This window comes from Phoca vitulina, unplaced genomic scaffold, assembly GCF_004348235.1.
Source record: "Phoca vitulina isolate PV1807 unplaced genomic scaffold, GSC_HSeal_1.0 scaffold13, whole genome shotgun sequence".
NCBI classification, from domain to species: Eukaryota; Metazoa; Chordata; class Mammalia; order Carnivora; family Phocidae; genus Phoca; species Phoca vitulina.
The window spans coordinates 472,752-478,307 of NW_022589716.1; positions in this window are offsets into that span (position 1 = coordinate 472,752).

Sequence of the window (5,556 nt, forward strand, 5' to 3'; positions counted from 1 at the left end):
GGGTCAGTGGTCTTGGGGTTGAAGAAGTGCCCATGATTTCAGGGCTCAGAGCCTCAGAGTCAGGAACTGCCATTCTTTGATCAGACTGTGGAGGTACAATCGGCTCCTTCTATTCATTTCCTGGAATTTCCATTAGTTTGAATTCAACTTTTCCATACATTTAAGTAACTCACTTTATTAACCTTCTATTCTGTCTGATACACAAACAGCTTTCACTTTGTCTACTTTCATATATTCCTAATGATTTCCCCAACCTTGAATCACAAATGCCTGGAAATTTCTGTATCTTACAAGGGGCAAGTTGGATTTCTTCAAACTAATTTCATTTCAAGTAAATTTTCCCTAGATTTCCCAAAAGAATAATCATGCGTTGTATTCTTCATCTGGAAGATACTACCTTGGCCACTAAGCCCTTCATATAACCTTACTGTGGAGGAGAATACAAAACCACAGTTCTCACCCTGAGTCTGTCAGTCTTTTTACATATATACCCTTACTCCTCTTCCTGAAAATGTGGTCTCTAACATTGTTCTGTTTAAGTCTCAGGCTACTGACAAGGATGCTTAGGCTAGGAAAGCCCAGACATTCCCCTGCACCCCCGTGCTTGTAGACATTCCCATAAATACTTCCCTGACCAGAGTTTCTGCTGTGGCTGCACCAGCCCCTCGGTTATAATGGTGACTGCAACATACACCTCAGCAACATCCATCAAAGAACTTTAAAATACCAAGGTTTATTCCTCAGGTGCTGGAGGGGCACATGGGATAACCAAAGGCCATTTGGGGAGGTCTCAGAGGAGGAGAGAGGCATTGAGAGGGAGAAAGAGAGAGCATCACTTAGGGATTTGTCTTTATTAGGGTTCATGGCCAGAGTATATAGGGGTTTGTGGGTTCATGCTTTATTGGAGAATCTTACATGATTAGAATTTGGGTGCTGAGTGGGGAAAAGCAAGGTCACTCATGTGTCAGTATGAAGGTTACCAGGGCTTTCTGAAGAGGTACTTCATGGCTGGGGGCAGCCTGAGGGCTTATCTGGTAATAGTGTTCCACAATTGTATTTATTCAACATGGTTGTCCTTGAATTGCATGCCTCAGAAATCAAAAGCTTAATTTCAGGCACTTATTCTACAAACATGCTCCTGTGTTTCCTAACCAGTCTCCTCCTTTTTTTCCCCCAGAGGTAGAATTTACTGATTCTCAGTTGCATATAACACCTAGTGCTCATCCCATCAAGTGCCCTCCTTAATGCCCATCACCTAGTTACTCCATCACCCCACCCACCTCCCCTCCAGCAGCCCTCAGTTTGTTTCCTAGAGTCAGCATCTCTTGTGGTTTGCCTCCCTCTCAATTTTCATCTTATTCTATTTTTACTGTAATTCAGCTCAGTATACAGAATTCCTACCATAGCCACTGGAAAACACTGATTAGCAAGAATATCTCTTCCAGTGCAGTCTACATGGAAAGACAAATTTGAATAAATAGATTGACCTTATATTTTCTTGGTGTCAGGATGACCATAAGTATGATGAAGCAAAATTTCAAAACACTCGTTTTGTTACTATGCAAAATATTTCTTTCTTTCTTTCTTTCTTTCTTTTTTTACATCACAGCTCATGCTGTGCATCTATTTATTGAAGCATGAAAGATTGATGTCCACAACTGAGGAGGTTTATTCATTGAGGTGAAGGGTTGGTTAGAGTTTTCTATGTTTTACCACCCATTATCTCCCTATTTCTATTAGAAAACATCCAATGCTACCTGCTAATATGGCTCTTTCTATTGTTACACAAAATAATTCCCTTTTCCTAATATTTGTCACAAATGCTAAGGGATGGCGAATGAATAGTATCAACATCATTCATTTTGTACCTTCTTCCTGCTCAGAAATCTCTTCCACCTGCATGACCAGAGGATGCTTCACAGATAAGCTGAATGTCCTGCTGGTCATGTGGTTCAGGATCACCATTTCTTCTGCACCAATATGCCTGTCCTTCAAACTGTCCCAGTGACCCGGAAGGAAGCCCACATATAGTCAACTGGTCATAAAGTCATCAGAAATAAACTTGAATAACAGAAAGATCATGACTGCTCTCCTTAATATCAGATCATATACCACAAATAAAAAGCAGCACATGTTCTAATTGCCTCATGTCTGTTTGTGAGATTATTGTGTCAGTCAGCTCCTGCTGTTTAACAGGCTGTCCGTGTCAAATGGGATATTATACTGATGTGGGGTGGTCAAACGCAATGGTCAAGAAATAATTCTTGAGACAGTTTTGGCGCAAAGATATGCTTTTATTATAGCACAGAGACAGGACCTGGGGGCAGAAAGAGCTTCACTGGGATTGTGAAGAGTGGCTGATTCTTGTGGAGGGAGGGGGGTAGAGAAAATGTAAGTTTCTAAGGAACTTCTGTATGCTGAACATGAGGTTTACAGGACCTTAGAGGTCAAGCTGTTGTCAAGATAAGGTTGCTGTCAGTCTCTAATGAAATATCAATATTAAGGCAGCCATGAGTTCCTCGGGTGGTGTCACAATCTGAATGTCTGAGGGATTCATCAGGAGCTGCAGATTGTAAGATTGCCTTTTACCTACATTTCTCTTGCCTTTGTTCTCCTCACCAATAATGTCTTTACAGTAAAATGGCATTATATTCTCGGAAGCATTTCTGATCTCTGATGGGCTCCTCATGGATCTGTGGTCAGGAGTGAGTCTCTAAATTGTGTTTCTAAGGTTCATCCATGGTGTTTTATGTGGCTGGAGTGCTCTTCTGTCTCAGCCAATTTATGGCCTTATTACTACATTTCTATATGTAAGATATTCTTCTATTTAGAAATTAAATGAAATCAAGTGAATTGTTTGAATTTCATCCCACTGTTCCTACATCTAAGGAAAATACTTGTTTTCCTTCCCTGTTAGAAGAGGTCTCTTCCAAACCTTCAATGGAGAATCAGCTACCTGTGCTCTAGATCCTACCCTTAGCCAAGCACCATAGATATTTTAGACTTAATTCAATTATTGCAGTATAATGACATACAATAAACTGCATATTTAAAGTATAGAATTTGATGAATTAAAGGAGCTACACGAAAATGAAGAGTACATAGTGCGTATTTCAATTTGTGTATAATAAGACTGTTAGGTAAGCTTCAACTGCTTTTTAGGTAATTATTAAAAATTTAAGCTCCCTGAGCCTCTTTCCTTATTTCTCAAGGCAGTGCAGAATACTAACTATAATGTTAAATCAATCTTGTAAGAAAAGGATAAAATGTATGGAAATTCATTTTTACTCCTAAGAAAACATTCCAGTATAGTGGTTGTGACTTGTGTGTGTGTGTGTTTGTACACATTTTTCTTTCAAATAAGCGCACTCCCAAATGTTCATACAATTTATGATATCATCTTTAATGTTGAAAGAAAACTTGAGGAAGAGGTGGAAAGGATAGCACTGAAAAAGAATGAATGGTTGAATTAACATGAAATAAAAGGGTGCAGATATATAGACACAAAATCATAAATTACAATGAGTGACCTTAATTTTGATTCTGAGTTCCTTTCCTATGTCACTGCTTCAAAGGCCCCAGAATCAGACCACAAGCACATTTATGCCACGAGGAATTCACCATACCAGCTGATGGGGCAGAATGTCTCCAAACTGATTTAATTTTTTTTCTAATTAATGTGGGTTCTTCAAATGTAATTTGCCCTATCCAAGGGAAGTGCTGAATGAATTGGAAAGATTAAACTTAATATCCTCAAATAATTTTCTTGGCTATGTCCATATGAGATTCCTCCTGCTGCTGTAAAATATCCCCACACTACTTGTTTAAAAAGAACACATACCTACTCTTAAACTTCTGGAAGCAGAAGCTTGAAAGGAGTCTCATACTGCCAATAGGGACATGTCTGTACAGTTAACTTCCTTCTAGAGGCACAGGGGAGAATCTGTTTTCTTTCCAATTCTAGTCTCAATTTTTGGCCACCTGCATTCTTGGTTCATGGCTCTTCCTCCATCTTCAGAGCCAGCAGGGCAGCATTTTCAGTCTCTCTGACACCAACTCTTCTGTCTCCCTCATCAACATTTGGAGGACCATTATGATTACCTTGTCCCACCTGGACAACCATCGCTAATCTTTTTATCTTAATAGCAGCTGATTAGCAACCCTGTTCAATGTGCTACCTTAATCCTTCCTTGCTATAAAAAATAACACCTTAAAAGTACTAGTGATAGTTCTATTTTGAACTTTTTGAGGAACCTCCATATTGTTTTCCAGAGAGGCTGCACCAGTCTGCATTCCCACCATTGGTGCTAGAGGGTTCCCCTTTCCCACATCCTCACCAACACCTCTTTTTTCATGAGCTGTTACTTTTAGCCATTCTGACAGGTGTGAGGTGGTATCTCATTATGGTTTTGATTTGTATTTCCCTGATGATGAAGGATGTTGAGCACTTTTTCATGTGTCTGTTGGCCGTTTGTGAAGAGTGATATTTTTACTTATTCTTTGCTGATCTGAATGCCTTTTATTTCTTCTTGTTGTCTGATTGCTGAGGCTAGGACTTCCAGTACTATGTTGAACAACAGTGATTACAGTGGACATCCCGGTCGTGTTCCTAACCTTAAGGGGGAAGCTCTCAATTTTTCCCCATTGAGGATGATATTAGCTGTGGGTCTATCCTACATGGCCTTTTTGGCTTTTTTGTGTTTTTTTATTATGTTCAGTTAGCCTATGTATAGCACATCATTAGTTTTTGATGTAGCATTCAATGATTCATTAGTTACATATAACACCCAGTGCTCATCACAACACCTGCCTACACTGCCTTTTTGATGTCGAGGTATGTTCCTTCTATTCCTACTGTCTTGTGGGATTTTTTTAATTTAATTTTATTTTATTATGTTATGTTAGTCACCATACAATGCATCATTGGTTTTTGATGTGGTGATCCACGATTCATTGTTTTCGTATAACACCCAGTGCTCCATGCAGTACGTGCCCTCCTTAATACCCATCACCGGGCTAACCAATCCGCCCTCCCCTCTCCCCTCCAAAACCCTGTTTGTTTCTCAGAGTCCATAGTATCTCATGGTTTATCTCTCCCTCCAATTCCCCCCCCCATTTTTCCCTTCCTTCTCCTAATGTCCTCCATGCTATTCCTTATGTTCCACAAATAAGTGAAACCATATGATAATTGACTTTCTCTGCTTCACTTATTTCACTTAGCATAATCTCCTCCAGTCCCATCCATGTTGATGTAAAAGTTGGGTATTCATCCTTTCTGATGGCTGAGTAATATTCCATTATATATATGGACCACATCTTCTTTATCCATTCATCTGTTGAAGGGCATCTCGGCTCTTTCCACAGTTTGGCTATTGCGGACATTGCTGCTATGAACATTGGGGTGCATATGGCCCTTCTTTTCACTACATCTGTGTCTTTGGAGTAAATACCCAGGAGTGCGATTGCTGGGTCATAGGGTAGCTCTATTTTTAAATTTTTGAGGAACCTCCACACTGTTTTCCAAAGTGGCTGTACCAACTTGCATTCCCACCAACA